We start from the raw sequence: 27,504 nt of genomic DNA, 5'->3' as shown, positions 1-27,504 counted from the left end.
GTTTTTCTCCTTTATTTTTCAACTAACTTCTGGCCACACATCTGCTTTACCGACATACAAAGTCTGTAATCTTCCCGCTCTGAATGAGTAAACTGGAGCCAGTTGAGCCTCTTGTGAAAAAGAGAGTTGGTGGGACAAAAGTCTGTTTTCCTTGAGCTCTTGCCACGAGACAAATGAAAGACAGAATTGAGATCTCTACAAGTATTTGCAGCAATTCATGAAATGTGCAGCAGAGGTGAGATGCTTTCACATGAGCACTGCAGCATCAGGCACCTGAGAGGAAAACTTTGCATCTCAGAGGTATTCAAAAGCATTCCAAAGGTAGCTTAACCAGGAGAATTCTGGCTGGGAAATACAAGAGCCAGGAAAGAGGGACCAGAGTCTACAGATATGTTAAAAGAGGGCTAGGCAGATTAGGGAGATGACAGATAAGTGACATACAGTGTCATGTGACATCAAGTGACATGATAGATAAGTAAGGCATACAAAACCTAGTGCAAGCTTCTGGCACAATACCAGCCTGGATATGCAACAGGACAACAGTGGTGTTTGCCAAAAAAATTGTCAGAGGGAGAGAAGGTTCTTGAGTGGTCTTTGAGGGAAAAAAAAATAAAAAATAAATACAGGATTAAGAACAAAAATGACATGATGGAGAGGGCTGGTGGAAAAGGAAAGGTACCAAGGATAGAAGGACAGATTTATTTTGTCAGACAAGGAAAGATACTGCTAAATTGCAAGACAGATAGCTCCTGTCTAGGACTATGCACACAGTTCTACTGCTGCTCACACCTCAGACACAAGGATAAACACATTCCTCTGCTGTAGAAGGTCTTCAAAAGATTTGTCTCAGTTGTTCACTTCAAATTCTAGGATGTAATTTGTCTCTTACAACAAGCCTCTCTCTGGTCTATACACATGGTGTGGGTACTTGTTCACCAACACGAGACTAAGATTGCCTGAACATGAAAAATCATTGCATGTCATTGAGTTCAATATAGATATAGTAATTATTTTCACCTAATAATTAAAGAAAACAAGTGGAAAGCAAAGGCAATTATTTTTGTTGCACTCACTGGAAACACTACTGTGAATTGACATTACAAAACCACAGGAAAGAGCAAGTTAAAAGAACACACTTGGTGGAGTTTTGGTGTAATGGTGGAGTTTTAATTCAGACCACACAATTTAATTATGCATTACATTAGATCAAAGGGAAACTGAATTAAAAAAAATAATAATAACTGCTGGATTGCAGAGAGTGGAGTTCCTCTTCTTAAAAGCGCTGGAAAGACTGAAGCTGTATCAATCAGAACAGAAAAACCAAAGCGCAAGGATAAATGGAAGGTTAAGTGCACAGGGCTGGGGAACACCCTCACCACTTTTTAAAAGAAAACTATTATAGACCGGATGGCTTTGTGTTGATGGATCTATTGAAAGGGAAAAACACCGATCTACATCCAACAGATTTTCTGCCTATACATTTACCTTGATGCATGCAACCGTCTTGTATTTTGCCATACTGAAACACTGACACTATTTCTCTGCACCGTCCCATGCCTACTAATTTATTGTTAAACTTTCCCTTAGCCCGGGAAAATAACGCTAATTCAATACAGCTTCATGTTTCTATCCAACAGGAGAACGGAACAAAAGCGCAAGAAGCAAATCTATAGAAAAATTAAATTGCTTCCCGGTGTAACTGCATCCCAGAGCTACGTTCAGACCATGCCTTCCGCTGCACTGAACACAGGAACGCCAAACGTGCACGTCCGCTCCGAGCAGCGCAGAGCTCTTTGCTAGTCGGAGACGTTTCTTTCCGAGGGGGTTTCTCAGGGCAGGGCTCACGGTAGGACGGCAGCGCGTGTGAGTGAAGTCCGCCCCGGGGCGGCGCTCCCCGCCCCACGCTTCTCCTCAGCGCACCGCGGGCGAAGGACGGCTGAGGCCGCCGCCAATCCCTCAGCGCGGAGCCCGCCCTAAAGCCGCGTTTGGATTAGCTTCGTCCCTCACCCCCGGGGCGCGCAGTATGCCCTGCCCTGCCCTGCCCTGCCCCGCCCGGCCGCGGGGCTCAGCTCCGACTTAGTACAGCGATCCCGCTCGCCGTCCCCGCATCCCCTCAGCGCAGCCCGCCCCACCTGGCCGCGAGGCGCCGCCCGTGACGTCATGGAAACACCCTCGCCCTCAACGGCCGGGCGGTAATAACGCCCCTCGCGGGCAGGAGGAGGAAGGCGAATGCCATCTTCCCGTTGGCCGAGGCGGCTGTCAATCCAGAGCGGCGGTCCTGGCCCCGCTCGGGTTCGGCCCCGCGGAGCCGAGCCGGCGTGCTGAGGTGCGGTGCGGCTTTCCGCGCTCCTGCTCTTCCTGGCGTAATTAGGGTCGTGCTTTGCGCTCGTGGTCGCTGCTCCCGCCGACTCCTTCTGTCCTCCTTCTTCCCTGGGGCCGGTAGGTGTGGGGCTCAGGTAGGCTCCGGGGCAGGGCGGGAGGCGCGGGCGGGCGGACTTGGCGGCGGGGCTGCGTGGGCTGAGGAGTCGGGCACCGTCCGAAGGGCAGCGGGAGCCGCGCACCGTGGGTAACCCCGCGGTCCTCCGGCGTCTCCGGCTGCACTTCTCGGGGCGGCGTGCCACTTAAACAAAAATCTGTTCCCCGCTCCGGAGGGTTCTCACTCTGTGTTTCGCTCCCGGCGCGCTCCGTGCGCGTTAGCTGTGAGCTGGGGCTGACTCCGGATGAGGCGCCGGAGCGAGCGCGGTTCCTAGCGCGCGGCCCCGCGTCCGTCCCGCTGCTGCCGCGCTCCGCCGGGAGCTGCCGCCGGGGTCCACCCGTGTTGGCGGTTCTGCCCCGCTGTGTGCGCTGCTCGGCACGAGGAAGAAGGGCTGTCGCTGTTATTTATTTATTTATTTATTTTCTTTCCTGCCCGCGTCTCAAGAAAATAGGTTAATTAAATCCAGGCGCTTCAGGATGGCGCTGAGTTGATGAAATGTCCGTTTGAGGGCGAATTAAGCTGTTTGAGCTTTAAATACTCCGTTACTTGAAGCCGTTTGGAATTATTCCCCAGCACTTGCTGGTTTGTTTTTACTAGGAGATGTGGAATGGCTGGTGAGAGGGCACTTAACGAGTGCACTCCTTCCTCGTGGGGTGATTTGTATGCCCCGTGATTTTCCTGAGCTCTAATGCTTGTAACAAACCCAAGAAGGGACACAGGTTGTTGTGGCTTCATCCCTTGGCTTTCATTGAGAACTCTCACAGAGTTCCAGATGCCTCGTTCTCCTTTTCTAAGTCTGGTTCATGTGCTTAAAGCATTGGTATTTTGCATGAAGGCATAGGTAACCACAGCTCCAATTTCCATGAGCTTCACTTTATTATTACAATAATTATTATTTTTATTCCTAGCAGTGACTAACCAGCAGAGTTCCCAATCCCACATCACCTTTCTCCTTGCTCTGATGTCCAGCCACACAGCCACACTCTGCGTTAGGATCCAGCTATCCTGTTTGCTTTGCACAGGACCCAGGTCTGGAAGCTGGGAGGGGAACTGTAGGGAAGGGAAATGCTCTCTGTGCAGGTGTAGGTACATGCTGTGCTCTGAGGTGCTGCTGAGCAGCTGTGGTCAGGCTGACACTGCTGCATGGTCACTGAGGGCAGGAAGTGATGCTGAGCTGTAATGGGGTTAGCTTGTCGCAACAGTGTGCGTGCAGCCAGCTCACTTACTTTTGAAAGCATATATATCATCTTAAAGAATTGGGTCTAATTAGAGCACCTATGCATGTATATCTAATAGTCTTTCCTTTGCTTATTGCATGCTATAAATTTTGTTGCATGCTCTCTAGGGTGAAATGTGCTGTTATTGTTATAGTCTTGGATCTTACAGTTTCTATTTAGAAAAATGAATTTTCAGTTACAAACAGTACTCTAAGTTTCCAACAGGAAGGTTTCCCTCCTTTTGCAGCTGATGCACTTTAGGATTAACTTTGATTTGCTTCTCAGCTCTTTGAGATGTGGGGTTTTAATGCCGCACTTCTGCCATTGAATTTACAAAGTGGGGACAGGCATTGCTTTTAGTTGCATGCAGCTGCCACATGTGGTACCAGTATGTGAATCTTCCTATACTGTGCCTGAAATTATTGCATTATTGCTCTAGTTCCTTGTCTGTCTGAAGGATGAGGAGCTGTTGTGTATGTAACGTTGTGGGTACTTGTCTGTATTCTGCTGACATAGAAATTAACACTGACAGATGTATTTTAATTGCCTTAGAATAATTTGTGCTGCCTGCCAACAGGGTTAAGAGACGTGGGTGCTGATGGTAATCTGACAATGTAAGTAAGACAGAAAACAAAACAGCCAAGAAACACACTGCTGGGGGTCTGACAGAACCAGTGTCCATAACTCATTCTACTGTCTGTCTGCTTTAGCTTGCTCCTTCTGCAGAGTCCTCTTCCTGCTGCTTGTGGCTTTCGTGTAGTGCTTATCATGTGTGCAGAAACACCAGATTGTTACAGATGAAGTAATGACAGGAATTAATGCAGTATTTTTAGTGCTAGTTTTGGAGCTCTCAGTGTGAAGCCCACGGCATATTGTTTCACATGAATTGAGACAAAACAAAAGTTAAGGGCAGCCTCAGAGCGAAGGAAAAAAATAAAGAACTCACACCAATTCCTTCTCACTTGAAGTGTCTGAACTGCGATGACTGCTAACGAAGAGCCAACCACTCGGATAACTTGTGTATCATTACAGATGTAATGGCAGTTGTGGCATACGTGTTCTCAGTAAAAGCACAGTGCTGGCTGAGGTCGGGCAGTGCAGTGCAGCACAGCTCAGCCCACACGGCCCTGCCTGCCTGGTGCGCAGAGCTCTGCTGACTCAATGCAAGCTCCTTAGGGTACAAGTCACGTGTTCATATCTAGCAGTGAGCGTAACAGTGCTTAATCCTATTTCAGTGTCTGGGTGTTCCATGGTGCTAACCACAGAAGTAAAAACAAATAGACTTCTGACGTGGAAGGCGCTGAGCAATTTTTGCGATGCATGCTTGCTGAGAATTCTCTGTCTTTGGCTGAAGGCTGTCCTACATGTGGTTCTTGAGGTGTTTTTTTTTCCCGAGGAAGATAAATACCAGTAAGTGTGGTTTGATAGGAATCCTTGTGTGCAACAGAAGAGAGGAAATGAGTGAGAACTGATTTTTTGCTGACCTCTGGGCCTTGAGTTGAGCCAGTGCATTCAATACACTAGCAGTATTCAGAATGGCTATGAGCTCACAGGGATCTCTGCGTGTACTAATTGCGTGTCTGACTGCAAGAAAGCCTGATACAGTGGCTGCCTAATAGTATCTTAGTAAGTCATGGGAGGAAGGCAGCATATGTGCTTCTTCACATGCCTCTGGCATTGCTCTGCAGTTTTATTACGGCTTAAATTTAATTTGAACAATTCATCCTTTGCAGTCACTATATAGAATGTTAGCCAAGCTCTGTGTCCCTTGTCTGACCAAGAGGTGTGCGTGGATTTTTTGGCTAGAGGTTTCTCCTTTCCATGTCCAGTTGTTAAGATATGAGTACCTGACCTGAAAATTTACTCCTTGATCTTTCAGTTGTGGGGGTTTCGTTGGTTGAATTATATTTAGGTTGGTAAATACAAATGTTGCCATTTCAATGATTTCTTTTGTTCTGAATGTTTTATTTGGTACTTGTGTTAATGTATGCACAAACAAATTACCTTTCTTCTTTCTTCTAATGCAGTGCATGAATTGGTAATCTTTTGATTTATCTCTTCACAATACCAGCATTTTAGAGATACCTTCAGACTCTGCCTGCATGTGGTTAAACTGAACCCCTCCGCCCTCCCAAAAAAAAATCAGCAAAAATGTTAGTACGTTGCACTATGAACGTCAAGCAGTGCTTGTATTTAACTGTGGCTCCTAGGAGGAAGACAATAATAATCCAAAATAATGAAGCTGAGAAACTAATAATCCTTGTTTGCACCCATATTAATTTTAGATCTATTCTTTGTTTATGGTGATGTGATGTGTTGTACTTTACTGAACTTCTTTAGTGACTTTGCTGCCAGTAGAAGAATGTGAAGCATTGGGCTTTCTATCCAGGCTGTGTATCTTCTCAATAATGGTTTTAGAATTGAAGACTGAAGCGGTTCCCTGGCTGAAGGCAGTCTTACTCTTTCCTCATCTTAATACATGCCATTTCTGTTATCACTACTTAGGGTAGTACCTCTATGAGTCTTTTAAGTGTCGTCTCTTACCTATTTTTATACAGAGGGTGGTGACACACTGGAACAGGTTGCTTGAGGAGGCTGTGGATGCCACATCCCTGGAGACATTCAAGGCCAGGCTGGGTGTGGGCAGCCTGGTCTGGTGGTTGGCAACCCTGCACATAGCAGGGGGTTGAAACTAGATGAGCATTATGGTCCTTTTCAACCCAGGCCATTCTGTGTTTCTATGATCTATGGTCGTCATCACTCATTCACTTTGAGGTCACCGTTCTGTGACACTGTCATTTTTATGCCACTTTTTTTTCCCCCACGTTCTGTAGGTTTTTCCTATGCATTGTGTATGCGCGATTGTTCTGTTTGTTGTCTGTTCCATTTTTCATGTATTGTTGGTGAAACTGAATGAATCTTCCAGTCTTAACAGTTCCAATAAAGAACAACTGTGTGGGTTTACGCAGTTGCCCTAAGCGTTTGCTTCTTTCTGCATGGACAGTAGCTGAAACCACAGAAGCGACAAATTCAGACTGGCTTGTCAGTCCCCAGCAGAGTGGTGTGTGTGGGAGACTTTATCCTTCTCAGTGCTCAAGCCTGTCTGTGTCATTCTTAATTCTGCTTGTTACAGAAGGTTGTCTTGCCCTTCAAGTTTTTAAATGAGCAGAGAAGGATACTGCTCTCTGGTACAATTTTGTTCAATCTTAACAACCATTTACTCATACTATTTTTTTTGTTGTTGTTGAAATCATAGAATCCACGGAGTAGAACTGTGAAATCACCAAGGTTGGAAAAGACCTCCAACATCACCCAGTCCAACCATCCACCTATCACCAATATTTCCCACTAAATCATGTCCCTCAATACAACATCTGAATGATTCTTGGACACCTCCAAGTTCGGCGATTCCACCATCCTGTTCCTGGCAGCCTGTGCCAGCACCTGATCACTCTTTCTGAGAAGCTTTTCCTAACGTCCAACCTCAACTTCCGCTTGTGCAACTTGAGACCATTCCCTCTTGTCCTATCAGTAGTTACACAGGAGGAGAGGCCAACCCCCACCTCTCCATAGTCTCCCTTCAGGAGAGTAGTAAGGTCTCCCCTGAGCCTCTTACAGACTAAATAATCCCATCTCCCTCAGCTGCTCTTGTAAGGCTTGTGCTCCAGATCCTTAACCGGCTTTGTTGCCTTTCTCTGGACACACTCTAGGGCCTCAGTGTCTTTCTTGCAGTGAGGGACCCAGAACTGAACACAGTACTCGAGGTGCAGCCTCAACAGGGCTGCGTACAGAGAGATAATCATTTCCCTGCTCCTTCTGACAACAGCCATGATGCCATTGGCCTCCTTGTCCACCTGGGCACACTGCTGGCTCATGTTCAGCTGAGTGTTGACCAGTACCCCCAGGCCCACTTCCTCTCCACAGTCTTCTAGCCACTCTCCACCAAGCCTGTAACATTGGCTGGTGTTGTGGTTGAAGTGCAGGACCCAGCACTTGGACTTGTTGGACTTTATCCAGTTGGCCTCAGCCCAGCAGTCAGCCTGTCCAGGTCCATCTGAAGGGTGTTATTATCCCCTGGCAAATGGATGCTTCCTTCCAACTTGGTGTCATCTGCAGACTCACTGAGGGCACACACAGTGCCCTCATCCATCATCAATAAAGGTATTGAACAGGACAGGCCCCAGTACCAACCTCTGGGGAACACCACTCATGGATGATCACCAGCTGGTTTTAACTCTGTTCCCCACCACTCTCTGGGCCTGACCATCCAGCCAGTTCTTTAACCAACAAAAAGCGTATCTGTCCAAGCCATGGGCTGCCAGCTTCTCCAGGAGAATACTGTGGGAGACAACATTGAAGGCTTTGTCTCCGTTCCTTTCAGTGCAGTTATTTTGTAGTGTGTCCAGAAAAGCCTTGAGAAAGAATGGAAAGAGTTTCTTCATAGCCTCAATGCCCTACGTGAAACGTGCTGTTCTAAGAGAGCTTTTGCTGTCTTGCCTGTAATTGCAAGAGATGGCTTGAAACCAGTTCTGATAAGCTTTGTTATCACAAGGCTTCTGCTACTAACAATAGCAGAAACGTCTCTGCTAAACAAGATGCAGAACACGTCTTGCACATATTGGTGCCTGAAGCTGCTCTGGCTGCAACCAAAGAAGCTTGTTTAATAGTCCTGTAAAATACTGCCTGCTGTCAAAGTGAACAGTTTCTGTATCCCCCGTGTGTGATAAATAGGAGTGCTGAGATCCCCCAGACACAACACTGACAGCATGAACTGTGAACTTATAATGTAGTGGCAGGGTAGAAGGGAAGTTTCATTTTGAAGTTGTCACTACCCTTTCCAAGTCTTTTAATTAAAAGAAAAAGAAGAAGGAAGTGTTTCTTAATTGTCTGTGGCACTGCTTGCGCACTTTATGTAAATTATCAGTAGCAGTGGGGATCCCCAAGCACCTCCTGGTCATTACCATCTGCCTACTGGGGAGCTGATGCAGTTCACCACAAAGGATGTGGGCTACAGAGAGCCTTTGCTCATGTGGTGAGATGACTGTGCTTGGAGTTTGTGGTGCCTTTCTCAGGTTCCCTCCCTGACACCTTGCTGCTTGTCAAAGGCACACAGGTTGATACTTGCTGAGAGATTCCTTTCTACGATTTAGGAACTTTTTTTTTTCTTCTTTTTCCCTCTCCTAATGGGATGTATCTGTCTGCTGCTCAGTGTTACATGACTTGTGCAATCATTTGGGTAGCAGGTGTTCAGAGAGTGAGGTAGCATGTATCACACAGTTTGGATCCAGCAAATTGCAGGTCTTTGCTTTTTAAATAAGTGAGAATGGTATAAAAGAATGCCCTATTGCAGTTATTTTTTTCCCTCAACACTATACAGTAAGATTTCTCCTTAATGTTTTTGCTAACAAGCAAGAGTGATTAATAAGCCTCTGTGGTCTGTGCTGTGATGTTGTGATGTCCTGGAAACTTCTCAGAAATGGATTTTGCTTGCAATTAGACAGGGTTAACCGGGTTTGTGGAATAACTCAGAGCAGTTATCTTTAGCTTCCTTAAAAGATAGCATTCTGTTAGTGGTTTTACACTTGTTAAGGTGTAGAGCAGGACAAGAGAAGATGGGCACAAACTGATACATGGCAAACAAGAAACAACAAGAAATTGTATACGGAGAGGGGAGAATCTAGACTAAATCTATTTCTTTACTGAAGTCTATCAACAGCCATTTTGGGAAAGAAGAGCTATTTCCTTTTTAAGTCCCAACAGTTGAAGGAGGAGAACTTTTGGTGCTGGTCTGCAGGACTCTGTCGTGTCCTAGCAAGAACGTTACCAGCTTTTGGGAAGTGAATTTGGTAGACATTCCCTTAGGAACATCAACACATACTGTTTACTGAATAAAGTGTTGGGTGATTAAGACTGATCGTGGACCCTCATTTGCCTACCTATTGGTGGCTGTGGTGTTGGTACCACTGCCAGGTTGAGAGGGCACCCCGCTGGGGAAGCGAAATGCAAAATAAACACAATATTGGTATGTTGAGTAAGAAAGTGGGTCAAAATATTACAGTTGCTTCTTGTCATTTTTAACTGAATGATGCTAATAATTTATACTGAATGACTGCTGTGTGTTAATCCTGATAGACAGCTTAGCAACTCCAAAACCAGTAAGTCAAAAGTACTGGTTTGGGTTTAGCTTACATTATAGATTGCTTGCTAGCTGGGTAAAAGTTCTTACATCACTGCCACAGCTGCTGATATTCAGGAAGTATGAAACCCATTCATTCATTCTTTCCTGTGATGTGAGTTTTACTGTTGGTTTGTTTTGTTTTGTATTTTAAGAAGAAAGGTACAATCTCTGAATTTATTCCATTTATCTTGTCTGCAAGGCAATAAAACTAGAAGCATTTAGTATCACATTCACCTTGTGGACCTTATAAAATGAAGGCTCACTGAATGACTTCCAGAGCTTAGAGAGTTACAGATGGCTGAGAAAAGGGAACTTAATGAAGTAGAGAACTGCTGCTATGAATAAATAAAGTCATTACTTTTTAGCTGATGTCCAACTATATGGCCTATTAGCTGTGTAGTTGAAACAAACTAAGAATTGACAAGCACAACTTATTTTTCCCATTCAATTTACTGAATAAATATGGAAATTCATGCCAGATTCAAAAATAAGATGTTAGAATTTTCCACAGAATAGCAGAATCACAGGCTTTTTTCCACACGCTTCTTTTTTTCCCTTATATTATAATCTATTGTATTTTATCCTTTGAAATTCAGCTAGATCAACACTTCTTGTGAATTCACAGCTGAGCCATTTCCAGGACGTTACTCTGGCAAATGAAATTGTTTTCTTGGAAAAAGAAAATACTGGTAGACTTTCACAAAATAGAATGTTTGGTAAGAGTGACTAGCAAAATGTTTTTTTTCCTCTCTTATTGCAGGAGCACTTAAGCATCCAAGGTCACTTTCTTCTGCTACGTCATATATGTGGAATTGCTGGTGTAGTGAGGATCCCTTACTGGTGATAATCTTACATTTCAAAAGATCAAATTTCAAGTAATGGGACACCACTGATTGTTTCTGAATGCATGCGAGGTCATTGTTTTTATCAGGCAAGCTTCTACAATCTCCTTTTAGTCCTGGCTGATTATTACGATAAGCTGGACGGGGAAGATCTTCCATTTATTCCTGGCTATGTCTTTGCCCCTCTTCTTACTTTAAAGCATATGAGTTTCTCAATTCCATTGTAAGTGGCAGTGATACAGTGACTGTATTAGGCTGTCAAATGCCCGAGTGTTCTCACTTCAGGAGATACTTGTGGAGCTTCTGTGATGGTGGCTGTTGTGAGCTATAAAGGCCTAGCAAAACTTTGCCTTTGTAGCATGGGTCACTACTCGAAAACATAAACATTTTTCTGACTCTGGATGATGTATCAGTCTTGGTAATTCAGACATAGTGACAGTTTGCATTGAATTACTGAATGTATTGCCGAATGAGCTTCCATTATTTACTTAACCATGTACTCTGGTCATATTAAACATAGAAATATCCTGTATTCAGTGCAAAGCAGGAGTTGTGTGCTATTTTCAAATGAAACTATTAAGCAGAATTTTAGTGTGCAGAGCTCTACTACCTAAGGATCATCTTTATTTGCTGTTATGTGAATTTTATCTTCTGGAGAATAAAATGTCTGTTGGATGTTAGGAAGATATAACACCTCTCTCAGGACAGCTCGTCTTCCAGATTCCATCTTGCAGAACTTGAATTAACGAGGGAATTTCATTCTTAACTTCATTGCCAACAATCCTGAAGTGCATTGCCACTCAGTCAGCTGCCCAGTGGGTTACACTGGGACAGAGGAAGTGTAGATAAAACCGTCTAAGGAAACTAGAGATGAAGGCTGGGAATCCAGATTTTTTTTAATATGAATACATATAGCTTCTTATTCTAATTGACCAAACTGTGTTTGTTTTGGTTTGTGGTTTTTTTTTTTTTTTTTTTAACTTCCCTGTGGTTCCTTCTTTACCCTTGAAAATAATGGGCATCTCTGAGCAAAGCCAAGTCATCTAGTCATCTTATAAAACTTTTTATAACCACTGAATGAATGCTTCTGAAGCACTTGTGTGCAAAAAGTGTTGTGGAAGTAGGAAAAATGCAAGCAAAATACAAGTTGTAGCTTGAGCAGACTGGAATAAATAAATATTTATTTAAAAAGAAAAAAAAAAAAAAAGAGGCTTGGTGGAAGGGAAACTCTAGCACATCTCAGGTCCATGCTGACTGAGTTGTAATGGTTTGCTGTTTATGTTAGATTTGCATTGGATTTACAAGTTAGATTGTAAAGGCTCACAATCTGAAGCATGGGAGTCTTTTTTCTCCTGTAAAAAAACAAAAACAAAAACAAAGCAACTATGATCTCTTCTCATGCTTTTGATAGCATGAAGTGATCCTAAGGAAATTTGCTGAATAACAGTCATGTCTTTGTGGAGGGAGGTATACTGGGCTACTTGTTAAGAAGGAGATGAAAGGATATGGGTGAGTTCCCAAAAGTAAAACTTACACGTGTAAGTCAGTTTCATCTGACAGTGTCTGTAATGTGAGCCTTATGCAGTAAAGAGGAAAATACTGTATATTCATTTAACAGCTTAAATTTTAAAAATTAAATGAAAAGATTCACATAATTCATAATCAAGTTATAATTTTCATCCTGATTGCTCTCTTTTGGGGAGTTGAAGAAAGCATTCTGACCCCTGCGCAGGGGCTTAAAAATGCCTGTTGGTGTGTATATCAGCCTTCCAGAACTCTGGGAATGGCTGTGATTCGGAAGATGGGAGCACACAAAGTATTCTCATCTTCGAAAATCTGTCCTTGAATCAGTAAGAAAATACCAACAAATCTCATGTGAAATGCTACATGTGCCCAGTTGGTTAAACATGGATTCCAAAAAGTATTATTTCTTTGATCTGCAACTGTTTGAAATTAATATTCTGTAAACATCCTTAACCCCCTTCCTTCCTCTTGCATCTTCACAAAAAAGATTCTTGAGTAAAGCTGAGATGTTGATGTTTTGGTGAAGAGATTCACTTTAAATTTATATGTAAATCAGTTTTTGGAAGGAAGTTTTAACCTTATTCCTGCCCTTTGACGTGTTATGTGCAACTTATCTTTAATCAGTTCCTTCCTTCCATTTTAGGGAGGCTTTAAAGATGCCTACCTATTCAAGTCCTTTGCATCTTAGAAGTTATCTACTGCACACTTCATCCCATGAGGGATTTCCAGGCTGGTTTCTGCAGCAGCTCAGCAGTTTTGGTTTGGATTTCTGAATTCCTCAGCCCTCCTGACTTTTTCAGCTAATTCCTTTTGCTTATTATTCTCTGTTTGGAGAAGTTAATCTCTTGTAATGCACAGTTCCCTGCGATTATAATGAAATCTGTAACGAAGCTGGATTTTTGGGATATGTTTCAGATGTGCAGCACTCCATACAGGACAGTTTTTCTTTGAAGTGCCTTTCTGGACCAAAACAGAGCCTATTCTTACTTTGTAATGTCTCAGTTTTATATAATGTATCTATTTTGGTCTATCACACTTTTAAGTTGTGTAGATATGCACCGCCCATACATCCACTTCTGTTTTTTCTGAATAACAAGATGTGCTTCAGCTGCTACGGCTCTCTTGTCCCTGTTATTTTTAGGTTTATATTTAATACCCAATTCAAGTTCTTCCGTTTTGTAGAACAGACCTTTTTTTCTTTTTTTTTCCCCTCTTGTTATTACTATTTAAAAACTAGTACACTGGTACTTCGAAACATTTGCTGTGGTCATGCAAATTTGACTGGGCGGTCTAATTGTCTGCCTGACCCCTGTTGTCATCCATGTCAGGGCTTTGTCTGCTATCAAAAGATCAGAGATAAGAAACCTTCTTGGCCACACCCTCGTATTCCTTTGCTAGTGCAGTGGGGCTGCGTGCCAGCACTGTGTGGGTGCCCAATAACTTTCACTTCTCACTTCCATCTGTGGGTCCCTTCTCGGGTGTGCCACCTTGTCCCCCAGGTTCAGCATCTTTATCTCATGAACAAAGTCCATTTGTGAGGAAAGTTGCCACAAGTAACTCTGAGTACTCAGGAGTTTCACCCATCTTTCTCTCTTTGTTATTTTAATTTCTCTTAAATCACCTGCGATGCCGCTGTTTGAAGTCTTGCTATATAAATAACCTTCAGGGCTTTTCCTCCCAACCTCTTCTCCAACTGTATTTTGAGGAACCTTGAAGAGCCAGGAGAATTACAGCCTTGGTTCAGCAGGGAAGTACCTAAAGTGCAAAGAGGAGGGCAAAAGGCCTTCACTTGCAAATTATTTGATCAGATGGTGAAAACATTCACCTAAATGTAACTTGAGATGTCTGTCTATCTAAATTCACTTAAGTGTGCATCTATCTACAGATAAATATTTGTATGAGAGAAAACATATATCTCAAGTCATATAGAAGTGAAAATATCTCTATATAAATATATATTTTTGTTTCCCCATAATGTCACGTCTATAGCAATAGCTGTTGCTGCAATTTTTCCCCGGCTATTATTACAGCTGAATGAAGCAATCTTGCAGGTCACAAGATGCAGAGAAAAGCATCTGGTAAATGAATGCATTCTGGAATGTGCAGACACGTAATTGGCCGTTCTATTTATTTGTGCAGGAAAAATTCTTTGAATAAGCCAACTTTGAGTAGGTTGCAGCTTCTGGACAATGACAGAAATGTTATTCTCATGAGTTTGGTTGTTTTAATTAATGGAAAAGCAGTTATGTTACTGTTTCCATGGAAGTTTTGTAAACATTGAGGTTTCAATTGTCCTGACTTGAAACTGAATGTGCTCTGCTTCTTTGGTTTTCTGTGTGCAGGTGTGAGACTAAGAGGAACAGAAGAAGGGCTTAAACTTACACAGATGTTCTAATTTTGGAGAGGAAAGTACAACCTCTCCAGTATTACTGAGGACAAGAAAACAAATCGCCTTTTTCTTTTCTCTCTAGTCTTCAGATCCAGATTTACTGAATGGCTACAGGTTATTACAGTTGCATACTTCCTTTCCCAGACAAATTCTGTGTTTGCTTTGGCTGTTGTCCACTGTTTTTTCATCTTTTTGTGGTTTTTTTTTTTTTTTTTTTTTTTTTTTTTTTTTTTTTTTTTTTTTTTTTTCCAGGACCACTTTTAAAAGGCAACACATGGTGCATCTCTTCTCTTCTACATTTTGTACAATGGTTTTAAATATGGATGGGAGATGGCTTGTGCAGCCACCCCTGGCGGGCTGCCCCAATGCTGCCTGTGCCTGGCTGCCCCCGCCAGCCAGCAGGACACTGAGTCCTGGGTCACTGCAGTTACCATACAATACTAGGAGTGCTTTTATCCACAAGAGGTGCGTAATGTTGAGTGTACAGGTATTTTTTAAATAATTCAGTCACCAAATAGGCTGTTGTGATTGGAAAGGTTTTGAAACAAAAATGCTGTATGAGTGGCAGAAGATCTTTGTATTAAGCCTCTAGAACATTCATGCCTGTGTTTGGTATTGTTTGTCTGTATCTTGGTCTGCTACTTCAGAAAGCAAAGCCTTAGTGGCTCTGTTACTGCATTTACCAGAAGTGGATGGAAGAAGGCTGTCTCTGCACTGACAGCAGGGAGCCTTCCTTCTCCTGCTCTGTGTCAGCTCTGCTAGCAGGAGAGCGTGGATGTTCTAATGTAAAACAGCACATGTCAGGAGGCTTGCTTTAACATTTCTCACAATAGACAACAAATACACAGAGTTCCTTTAACCTGGTCTATCCAGCCTGCTCCTTGTCTCAGAAAGTGGTAGGGCAGGGGACAGGAAGTGTGGGATACTGGCTTTGGGCTTGTTCAGAGCAGGAGGTTCCTCCTGGCAGATCTCAAGCTGTGCTCCTACAATGCGTGCTCAGCTCTGCAAGGCAAGCAGGGCTGGAGTCAATCAGCCCCTCTTTTCATCTCTAATGCCACATTCAGTAATTCTTACAGTCTGATGAATACTTTTTTTCCATAAATAGCAACATTCTTGTCTGCATGCACCACAGACAAGGGGTGAAGTCAACAAGAATTCTTAAAAATAGGATTGTTTTTTTTTTTGGGGGGGGGAAGAGAGGAGGGTTGTTCATTTGTTTGCTTTTTTAAATTAAGACCTCACCTCATTAAAATGAGCAGAGGATAGATAAAGCCGAAGAGGAAAAGTAGATGGAGGAGAGGAAAAGTCAGGTGATGGCACAGTGAGGAGAGGGGTGTAGAAAGGGTGTTGCAGTCAGTGGGAAGTCTGCTGTCTCATTACAGCAATGATTTATGTCCATCCGCCCCCCTTCTCCTCCCCAGCCCCCCAGCCCTGAACAGTAGAAAAAGTGGGGAACTTCAGTTACATAATGGCTTACAATGCTGGTTAACAAAAATGCTGAATCTGTAGTATGTATTTCTAGTTGTCAGCTGAATTTTCTGCCTTTATCACTCAGAGAGGGAAATTAAAGCCCGCTGCGTGGAACTTTGCATTTAAGTTTTTCAAAATCCTGATTTGGTGCAAGAAGGCAGAATAACTTGTTTCATGGCTTTATCAGGGTGGTGTAGTCTCTCCTGCTGTATCAGACATTGGACTCCTCATATATGTAATGCCAGTACAAAAGAAGCAGGTGAGGATCAAGCTGCACACGTGCGCAGGAGGACACTTGCCCTCGTCTTCTTCCCCTGTGCTGCTGAGCCAGGAGGTACACAGAGAAAAGCATGTGGGTACCAGGGCAGTACCTTGACTGGAAGCATCGGGCAAGTGGGATTCAGTACAGCCTGCTAATAGAGCAGAGAAATGGTAGTGCTTGGGCAGGAGCAGGTATGTGTGCTTCACTCGCTGGCTGTAATTGGAACCAAGGTGGTTGGTGGAAGACAAGAGCAAGCAGCAGCCTACCGCAACCAGGAGTGCGGCATGAGTATTGGAGACAACTTAATTGTCTCAGTGGTTTGCTTCCTTTTTCTCTGTGATGATGCACAATTGGATATACCTGTTTGCTTTTACTAACTTGAATTTTTTCTTCTTCCTGAGAGACAGAAGAGCTGAGGGGGAGCTATTACATTCCAAATTATATTTAGCTTGGAGCAATTAAAGCTAGCACCACATAATGGCATTTGTAACTGGCTTATCTATTATGCAAACTGTAAGATGTTAATGTGTGGTTTCAGTCAGACCTGGCATTACTGATGGCTTTTGCTCACATGCATCGAACTGAGTTTAGAAGCCATGCTTATTGCTGATTCTGGCTTGCTTTCTTACTGCTACTTTGTTCTCAGTTCCATTTTCAGTGTCAATCAGCATAATTTCATGCCGCTTCCAAAAATGGGGTAAGCTGCTCTCTGTGTTCCTTTGTGCAGCTGCTTGGTTTGTTCTTTTTCTTCCATGGATATTGGCATCCATGCAATGAGCTGGTTCAACTAACAGTGTGGCTAGAAATCTGGCTTTTTTCCTGTCTGAGATTATTAACTCAATTACTTGAGTTACTTGGATTTATTTCCCAATCTCATTCCAGTCATGTTGCTACTGGCTTGACCAGCAATTGCAGCAGGAACAAATGGCAAACATTGAGAAGGTGAGAGAATTGGCCAATCACTCCTGAAGGGCCTGGTTCTGCCTGCTGCACGTTTCTACCAATTGATATCTAATTGCCAGGTTTGGTGTTCATTTGTTTTCAAGAAAGGAAAACAGGCTTTTCCAGAAATACTTAGAGATACACTGTACCAATACTAGGTAAGCTACATAAAACAGCTGAATGAATTGTGGTGCTGTGAAAAAATCAACTACTACATATTTATTTATTTTTTTTTTATTTCCTTAGGTGCCAGATAGTTGATTTCCTTTGTTCTGCATTAAATGAACATCTTTCTATGATGCTCACATGAGCTGTAGCTCCCCTCTGAGAGTTATGTTTGGTCTTCCTTTTGTCATTCTGTTCCAATGTATCACATTCTACTTGTTCTAATGTCTGTGAAAGTGATAGTGAGAAGTTTTAGGTTGGGTCTCTGCAAGTGGGGATTGTTTTTTTTCTTTTAAAATTACAAAAAAATTTAAACCATAGATGGACCAACAGGCTGTGAAGTGTTGCAGGTTATCTTGTCTGGATTTCCCAGATGATTTTAGGAAGTGTGCACCTATATTGCAAAATACTCAGCAACAATTTTTTTTTTTTAATGAGAATAACTTATTACCTGTTGGCCTGTTCACTAGATGAATTATGAAATGACTGGAGCTATATCTCCTAGGAGTAGAGGAGGTGATGTTTTATGCTATGCTACGTTCTCCTCCTTGCCCCCCCAAAGAAGTGCATTTTATTTGCAGACATTCTGAAATGCCTCTTTCCCTGATGGACTTCTCAGGTACCTGTGGGAACACTGTTCAAGGTGAATGCCCCTATGCTGGGCTTGTCCTATGTGGCAGGTAGATCACAAATTCTGCAGTTGTAAAGGCAAGGCCAAAACTCTTGCACAAGGGGCTATAAAAGAAAGTGGAGAGCTGTAGGTAATGTTCTGTGTAACTCTTGGCTTTCTTTTCCTGTGACCCTTTGGGATTGCTGCGTAATTCTGACCTTGTTGGTCCACTTGAGGGTCCTGCTATTTCAGTGTGATGTGTAATATATTCCTGATGAGTAACATCATTTTCTCAGACTAATCTATATCAGATTATTCCTTCTATTTTTCTTACTTTGTTCATATCATCAACTCAATAAGTTAAAGGCCCTGTTTTTCAAAGCCAGGTATTTGTGTTTATTTGTAGGGGCTTATCATGGAAGTTGTTTTATTGCCTTGAACGTAAGAAGTTTATAATGAGGGACTGGTTGGAAGTTTTTAATGTGAAGTGGCTTAATTTTTGAGATACTGGAAAAGATGCCAGCCATAGTTTTGGGAAAGTCTGACTAATAAAATCGTAAAGCTGGTTCATCGCTCAAATATGTTATTATTTCAGCTGCCTCTGCCCACTGCAGGCTCCTACAAGCTAAAAATGTCAATGGACTATTGCATTAACAGCTATTTTAAGTCACCAATCTTAAAAGGCAGCACAAATGAAATAACTTTGAATTAATATGAAATATCATGGTTAACACAGTTTTTCCAGCCTTAATATTTTGATACACGAGCTCATACATTAAAAGATCAAATCCTAAAATTAGATAGCAGATGTTTAGATTTCAAACCAGCTGGGGGTGGTGGTGGCATTTCTAGGAGTGTAACAAACAGAAGAAGTGAGGAATTCAGTGTAAACATGAAATTAGGAGTTATTAAATATAGACAATTGGTAAAAGATGGCAAACGGCTTTACTCAAAGCTCAATGAGCTAAAAACAGGAAAAAGGATTTATTCTCTTATTCTTTGGAAAACAGGCCAATATTTTAAGAATAACACTAAGTGAAGGCAGTAATGCCACTAACTCAGCAAATGCAAAATAATTTAGTTCTGCTTCTGAAAAGAAGTCTATTCACAGCATGTAGAAATAGCATGATATGTTAAACTATAAGTTTAAAAGTTTTATATATATATATATATATGTATATAGCTTTATAGCTATATGTATATATAAAACAAACATACATAGTGGATAACAGTTTTGAATCAAGGGCGCATATAATTTGAGGAATTCTGTTCTTTCCTGTTGATCTTGAAGAAAGGTCAGGAAAGCATCAAAGCGCTGTAGGAAACTTAAGGATACACTAGCTTTTGTAAACAGTAAATGCTATGTGGTGCCCAGACACGAGTTTGCCTTCTGCTGATGATAAAGTTCTGGGGAGATTATCATCAGCCTGTTAGGGAGCTGACTTCGTTCAACAGGAATTGAAATACTCAGAATGAAGACCTGTACAGTCTCTGGTTGTGGAAATGGGTTAAAATATTGATCTTTTTAGCTCAAATTGAGCACATATATAGCATTTGTCATAAGCCTTTTCTGATTGGCAGTGTTGATTTTGTACAGAGAATTGTTACAGTGAAAACTGCAAAATTGGAACGTCTTCAGAAAAAGTGCATCTAAATACAAAACTGTGTGTTGGTTGCTAGAAAGCAATGGCTGAATAATGGTGAGGTTTTGTCAAAGATGGTAGTAACCCCCAGCATCTCCTCCCATATGGGATTCTTCTTCTTCTTTGTGCTGACAAGATGTATGAAAGCAAGTTTACCAGGCCCTAAGCAGAGTTGCATCTGATGTGCAGAATTCTGGGCCCTTTGGACAAGAAAGATTTCTGTTGCAAATATATTAGTCAGGTAGTGTATTAGTAGACTTAGTTGCTTAGTTGTAGGAGAATTTTGGTAACTTGAACTTCTAGTGTATACCTGTCAGGAGAGGAAGATGTGGTTGTAGGTGTTGTGTTTTAGGGAAAGATTTTAATTAACAACAATAGGGGGAAACAGAAGAGTAAAAAGGTTTCCAGATATTCATACTCCCTAGCTCCCTCATACTTTTCAGGTATGGGAGGACAAAGTAGCAGGAAGTTTATTTTAAATCTGGTATGTTTATTTTCAGATCCAGCAGCAGACTCACATGAGCTTCTCAGGTGTTGCCTAATGGAATTGCTTGGACTTCTACCACTCTAAAAGAAGAGATTTTTATTCTACACAGTCAGCTCTGAGGGACTGCCCACTCATTGTAAGTCAGCCTTCCTTATGTTGTGGATTCTGTTCCCTTTCTGTAGGAAAACAGTAGTTAAATTGACATGGAGCCTTTTCCAACCTAGAGGGGATGTGGTGACAGACGGGACATAAGAAGCTTCTTGCTATGAACAGTCACCTTTTATTGAATCCCATTTATGTGGATTCATACAGGGGGAGATAACTTTTACTTGAAATAATTTTTACTTGCATAGAGGCAGCACTTCCATCTCCTTTTGAGATGATTGTGCTCAACTGTGTTTAGAAGAATTGAAGGATGTAGAAATTCTTCCAACCCTCATATCTCACAGTTTCTATTGTGAGCATGTACTAAGTATTGTGAGGTGCATATTGTTCAGGAAGGACTTGTATTCCTTTGGAATGTCAGAGTGGAGTCATGAAAACTGAAATATGCAACAGGCTCAGGGTTTGGATCTTTGCAAGATGTGGCTGCTCTTTATCACATAAACATCCATGTGCATTTTTTGCCTCTACAAACGGGAGGCTGGAAAATAGAGGAGAGCAACAATATTCCTACTTGGTTTATTTACTTTGGTAGATACTGCTACGATGGTCTCGTTCTGGGAGGTGCCACTGGCTATAGGATCTTTTTACCTATGCAAAAAACAGAGTTTATCAAACACGGAAACTAAACCAGTAACTGGCAATGTTGGCATGCTGTGTGTTTAAATAGTGAAGTAATGTTTTGTGCTTGTCTACAGACTTGCAGAAAGTCTTGCATACTTGGCAGAAATGATTATAGCCCTGCCACACCCCAGTGTGCAACATGTGGCTATTTTATTTTCAGAAGGGATTTATGACACAAAGGTATGTTAATTACCTGCTGTGGAGTAGCACAGAAAATCTTTCCTTTGCGTATCCTAATCTCTTAACTTCTGGTGCAAGAAAAACAATTTTGACAGTTGCTAGAAGGAAGGGTGATAGATTTGCAGGGACAGAAAACTAACAGTTTGAACAATTACAGAGAGGAAATTCTTTGTGTCTCTTATAGCTACGGAAGAAGGCTGCTGTGAGAATCATTACTGCTCAAAAATATTTTTGTTTTCTTACTGGCATAGTACTATCCTGTTGAAATATGTTACTGGAATCCTTGAAGATTCTTTAACCTTTTTCATAGAATCATAGAATGGCCTAGATTGAAAAGGACCTCAAAGATCATTTAGTTTCAACCCCATCACTTTGTGCAGGGTCACCAACCACTTGCCCAGGCTGCTCTTCTTTCTTAAGAGATGTTAAGTCTCACGGTAATTCGTGGTGTAATTTTGCTGACTAGCTCTGTTTTTGAAAAAGAAAGGAAACACTTCTTGGTTCTCAAAGTAAATAAACCTTAAAGTGAATTAAATTCATTTTATGAAGTTGAAAACTAAATCTGTGGCTATTATAGAAACAGTTTATATGTGTTACTGAGTAAAGAATTCTTTGCTACTCACTTGAACATAGGAAAATATTGTGAAGTAAGTTTTCTCAATCTTCATGGAACTCCTGTGCATTCACTGGTAATTTGTCTCAGTTTTCCTAGCCTGAAATTCCCAGTTCAGTTCTTGTATGTACTATGTATGTTGATTTTTGGTTTTCTCTCACTTGAAGCACTTGCACAGTCAAATTAAATATTTTTCATGATATTTATTTTGTAAAATTTCTGTCAATATTCAGCTTATGAATGTTAGCAGTTCAACTGTGTCTGCTGTCTCTTTACTCTTATATAAGAAACTCTTTCGTGAAGAACTATGAATTCTGTGCTGAAATATATTGTTTCTTGCTTCCTTTGAAAGAAAAAGAGTTCAAATCCTAGTGTGCACATGCTTCTAAATGCAAAAATAACCAATGATCACAAACTTAGTTCTTTGTTTTTCCTGTACCTTCAAATTATTTGTCTCAGATAAATGTCAGAGCATTTCTTGTGGATTTACTTAGGAATACTTTCCTTGACTTGTTCAGTGTATAGTAGTGTGTTCTGGAGGACAAGAAAGGGAATGATTGGAGAAGGAGAGGAAAAAAAAAATTTAACTTTACTGTCTCAGTAGTTGCTACTGAAACAAATTAATTTTGTTGTTGTTGAAGACTAAAATAAACTATATATCTAAGCATACTGGATGGCATTTTATGCAAGGAAAAGAGGAGGAGAAAGATGTCTTTACCTCATAAGGGTGTAGTTTATAGTTTTTGTTTTATTCATAGGCACTTATGTTATATATAGAGATAACGTCCGATCCGGCGGAAGAATTGTTTGGAAAACTGGGATGCTGATTTAGTATGATCCCAAAATAATGTCATTTGTAGAATTTGCCTCAGTAGAAGTGAAAGGTTTGTGAAGTTACAAAATGTAGATCAGATGTGCAGTCACAATTTTTTAAATAGCTTAAATGCCTCTTAGGGGAATTTGTAAAACAGCACCTGTGTCTCAGATTGGTACTGGGCTTGAAGAGGTAAGACACTGTGAACTCTGTGATCCTGTGGTCCCTTGCAAAAGAAACACAGCATGTCTCAGCATTGAAATTCAGATCTTTCTTGTAGTTACTAATTCCTACATTGTGAGAGACATGAACTCAAGTGCTTGATATAGGCAGTTAGCGTAGCCAAAAGTAACATGTGAGAGAGGATTACGAGTTTTGTCTCCTGTTACTCAAACTTGTGATTCCTCATGCTTCCATTCCGCACAGAGAAAAGTAGCGTCTGCTGTGTGTTGTAATTCTAGAAGCAATTGGGTTGGTTCTCCTGCATTTTAGGAACAAGAAGAAATTACCTTTTTGTTGATGCTACCAGGAGGATTTTAACAAAGTGAGGTTCTATATTTTGGTTTCTGGAAAGCGATATGGAAAAGTCCATGTTCTCACTCCTGGGCAGAGTTCACCACGAAGCCAAACCTTTGATGTAAATCAGTTTTGCGCTTGCAGAAACCCTCATTTCTCATAAAATGTGTCCCTCTTTTTAGAAGTGGTTCTAACACAGAATCTCTGTTTTCAGTGTGTGCTTGACTGTATGTTTCCATCAGGATTACATATTTTTCTAGTAGAAACCAAGTTTTTCCTGTTTGGACTATTGTAAATTTGTGGCAAAATGTTTGCTTGTTTTCCAGTAGAAGAAAAAATAATAATGATATATCAGATACATCATAAGGCAAAAGATTTGATCCTGGCATATATTGTTGTAAATTAGGTATGTTTTTGGCCTTTGACTTCTTTGCTCATTCTCTGACTTCTTGTTTAAATGCTTTATACTCCCATTTGCTTTTGGGAAAAGGTCATATCCTCGTTTTAATTTGAAAGAACTGTTATTGTGGCAGTAGGTATTTGAAGAAGAAATGAAAATTGTGTTACTCCCTAGATTTGAAGAAGCTTCCCAGACTAAACAACAAACAAACAAACAAATCATGATTATTACAGTATATACTTTCCAAGGAGATTATTTTAAAGACAGAGTGAAACATAAACAGTGTGTTTATATATACATATATATAAACCATCTGTGTGAAGTTTACCATCAACGTGCTTCTGCAGTGGTGTGCTTTAATCTTATTTTATTTATCATCACATTGATCCAGGAATGTAATCTGTTGCTATTTTTGATGTCTTTTTGTTTTGTTTTAATTATAAATCTTATCAAAGCATATGTGCAATGAGAGAAGGGGAAAAAAAGCTCAAATCTGACCAAGGATAATTATTAGTAGTCATTAGTAAACAGAAGTGTTTTTATGAAAATATAACATGTTTGTAATATTTGTTTGACTTTGTTAAACACGTGGGCTCTATGCATGTGCTGCACGTCTATAAAACAACATGTTTACTATGGAGACAAGTCTGTTTGGTTATGAAACTGGAGAAGAAAAATACCTTCTACCAGCAGCTGAAACTATGTTGAAAGAACACTTATTCTGGCAGAAAATCAAACAAGATTTTATCTGGGACTAAAACAAGCTGGCTGGTAACTTTATAGGCACAACAGAGTGCATCAAAGTAATCCAATATAAAATTACTTTGACAAGCTTTAGGAGGTTTTCAGTGTAGCTGCCTGATTTACTTCAACTTTCACCTTCTCTGTATTTTGTCCAGGTAATTTCTGTGTTGCCTTATCTCCTGGAGGAAACGCAGGTATTACAGTTGTGTAAACAGAAATTCCAGAGTGGTGCTAATTGCTGAGGCTTCCAAGCAAATAGCTGCATGGAGGGTTCCAAGTGGACCCTGCACAAGCCCAGGGAAATTCCCTCCGGTCAAAGACAGCTGTGTGGGTACACAGGATGAATTGCAGGAAGGTCTGCCCATTCAGAGGTTAGAGAGAGAAAACCCCTCTTGTTGGGGCACGACCTCATCCCTAAGTTGACTGGATATGAAGTGTTTGGGGCTGGCAACTGTGTACAGCGATGTAAGCACTGACAAACACAGAGGTGTGTGTATTACAATACACATAACAATAGTGAGGGTTTATTTGAATGTTATTTTGCACCTTCCTTTGAAGTCAGTCTTCTGTTTCAACTCCAAAAGAGAACTTTAAAAGAAAGAAAAAAAAGATTCTCTTGCACTGCTCCACCCACGTTATTACTGGTGTCACATGTAATAGCTCACCTGCAAACCTTGTTTTTCCTGTGGCGTTAGACCACAAAGTCTTCCATGACTCAGCTGCTCTTTTTTTGGAGGATGGCAAATTATTGAAGGAAAAGCTCTTTATCCAAGAGCAGGTTTCACAGGGGACCTTGCCTTATAAAAGAACAAGCCCCTTCTCATTTGTTTGTGGTGGTTTGGTTTTTTTTTCCTAGATTTTGTTCAAACATGCATTTATTCCCAGGAGTTTTTATTCCCAGTATTAAAACTAATCTGAACAATTTGACAACTGTCTGCAGGTGTGTTTGAGGGCTGTGCAAGTAGTAGTGTATTCTACAAAGCAGGTCCCTTGCTTTCAGAAAAATCAAAGAAATTTCAATTATGCTTTGAAAGTCTTGTGCTACATGATTGATGAAAGTGGTGATACTAGAAAATTGCCTTTCCATAGTGCAATAAGTCTACAAGTGTTTTGAACTGCTAGCAAACTGTGATGTGCTATGAAATGAAATAATTTTAATTCTTGTGGGCCTTAATGTCACGTTAACTAAAAAGTGATGCTGTCAGCTATAGCAATAGTCAGAAGGCAGCAGTGCTGACTGTGTTTAGAGTGAAAAAGCTCAGTGTAATTGAGATACATAATAGAAATTGAATTGTTGCTGGTAAGGATAAGGAGGACTTCAGAAGTGCACTGTTCCTATGAATGCAGATATAACTCCAGGTTTTACATTTGCCTCCAGAGGCTGAAATTGTTAATACAGTATTTGACTTTTAATGAATGATGTGCAGTTCCCTACTTGTTGCTTTTATTGTTGTTGTCATTGGACAAAAGCAATCCAAACAGCAAATGTATTTTGCAAGGTAAAAGATGCTCTAAGACACAGTAGTTGACAGCTTTGCCTGTAATACAATCAGCTTTTTGTCAATGACTTTGAGTGAAAATGTTTGATTCAGGAGAAGTGGGGGGGAAAAAAGCATTCTTTGTTTGGCTCAGGCATTAGGACTCTTAAGGAGACTACTGGTTGTTCACTGTGTGAAGGAAATATGCTGCTGAATTTCAGAACAGAGATGTTCAGTGGATTTTTTTTGACGTGGGAGTAGCACAAATCTGTAACTTTTCCATACCCGTAAGATGACTTTTCATAGCTAGTAAACTTCTGACTACATTGAGCATGTTCTAACCAAATGGGACTGCAAAAGTGCAACAGAGCAGACTAACAGGATTGTTCCTCTCTACCCATAAAAAGAATGTGTGTCCATGTCCACTTGGATTATTAACTTTAATTTCTATTTTTAAAAAAGTTGATGAAGATGGTATCCTGTGCATTATCTATGATGATCTGCATTGGCATGGAAATTGGATAAATCCTGAAAGTAATTTTATATTCAATTAAAAAGTTGCAGGATGCAGAGAATTGCTTCGCAGAACCAATTGTATTGTGTGGATTTTTTCTAGTTCTGTTTCAGAAGCATAAAAGTTGTAGAACTTGCCCCCCTTCGGTTTGTCGGTGACATTTTGTTGACTTATTAGGTGAAAAACAAGCAGGTTGTTTTTGTTCCAATTCAGCTTTCCGTTTTTCAGTGAGCAACATGCAGCCTGTGTGACCAGGCATCACGTATTACCTGAGGAAGATGTTATATAAAAGTTCTTTAACTTTCCAGACTGCTCCTGATGCCAAATGCATGAACTCTTAGGATCTCAGTGGACTAAAAATGAGTCATGGCAAAAATCTATAAATGCCAGAAAATTTTCTATTTTAGAGGCAAGCAATGGATCCCACAGAGGGCCTGTTTGGGAAGATACTTAAGAATGTGCTTACTTTAAGCCTGAGCTTAAATCTTCTTGCTGTATGTGAGTTGGACTTGGTTATCCTTATGTGTCCCTTCTAATTTTGGATATGCTATGATTCTGTGACTACCAGCTCTTCCTAATCTTGTGGTTAGAGTCCCTATAAAATCTTTCCTTTAGGAATTTGCTGTTTTATTTTGCTTTATTTCAATTTAAATGATGTTTAGAATACTGTCGTCAAGCACTGTATCATTACTTCAGAAATCAAATGTCAGGGTCAAAGAACTTTTTGACAAGATTGTTTTCTGTTGGTTTTTGTTGTTGTTGTTGTTGTTGTTGTTGTTGTTTTAATCTTTCTGGCCGTCCATAGCAACTACAATTTCAGTATTTCTAATATTTCTCATCATTTGGGGGATGACAGCCTTCCCCTGTCTTCTGAGAAGCAGAGGATGCCTGCCTTCTTCTTTCCTGTTTTTTTAATGAGAATGACAATGGGTCATAAAATATGCAAAACCTCTGACTGCCACAGTCTAACTAACAGTGAGACAGTAATTGACTTCCAGTAATATGTTTTAAAAGCAGTACCTACTGAACACTTTTAAATCAAGCTGGTCAAACTCTGGATTTATGATCTGGTAGTTTTGTAATTTGGAAAAGGTATTAATGAGTACCATTGCTTACTTATCCTTCTATTTCAGTATTAGTGAGTTCAATTGCTCACTTATCATTCTGTTAAAGTAAACATAAACGAAAGTGTTAGAAAATGGTGAGGGATTTTCCTTCAGCAGATGACTAAATAATTTTGTTCATGTTGTATCT

General features: G+C 40.9%; 1 protein-coding gene across 10 annotated transcripts in view; it reads left to right on the top strand.

The window, feature by feature from the left end:
* The first annotated feature begins 2,318 nt into the window (after positions 1 to 2,318).
* Positions 2,319 to 27,504, top strand: part of OSBPL3 (oxysterol binding protein like 3) — an 88,200-nt gene continuing 63,014 nt past the window's right edge. For 8 of the 10 annotated variants that reach the window (XM_052693545.1, XM_052693543.1, XM_052693544.1 and 5 more), the window contains exons 1-2: positions 2,319 to 2,439; positions 20,219 to 20,341. The gene's annotated coding sequence lies outside the window, so the exon portion shown is untranslated. Of the gene's footprint in view, positions 2,457 to 20,218; positions 20,342 to 27,504 lie in introns of all 10 variants that reach the window. The other 2 variants (XM_052693539.1, XM_052693540.1) reach the window with 2 other exon arrangements.

Source organism: Tympanuchus pallidicinctus, unplaced genomic scaffold (genome assembly GCF_026119805.1).
Source record: "Tympanuchus pallidicinctus isolate F22 unplaced genomic scaffold, pur_lepc_1.0 scaffold3, whole genome shotgun sequence".
In the NCBI taxonomy this organism is placed as follows: domain Eukaryota; kingdom Metazoa; phylum Chordata; class Aves; order Galliformes; family Phasianidae; genus Tympanuchus; species Tympanuchus pallidicinctus.
Note: the sequence above shows the minus strand (reverse complement) of the source record. Positions and strands in the feature narration are given on the sequence as shown.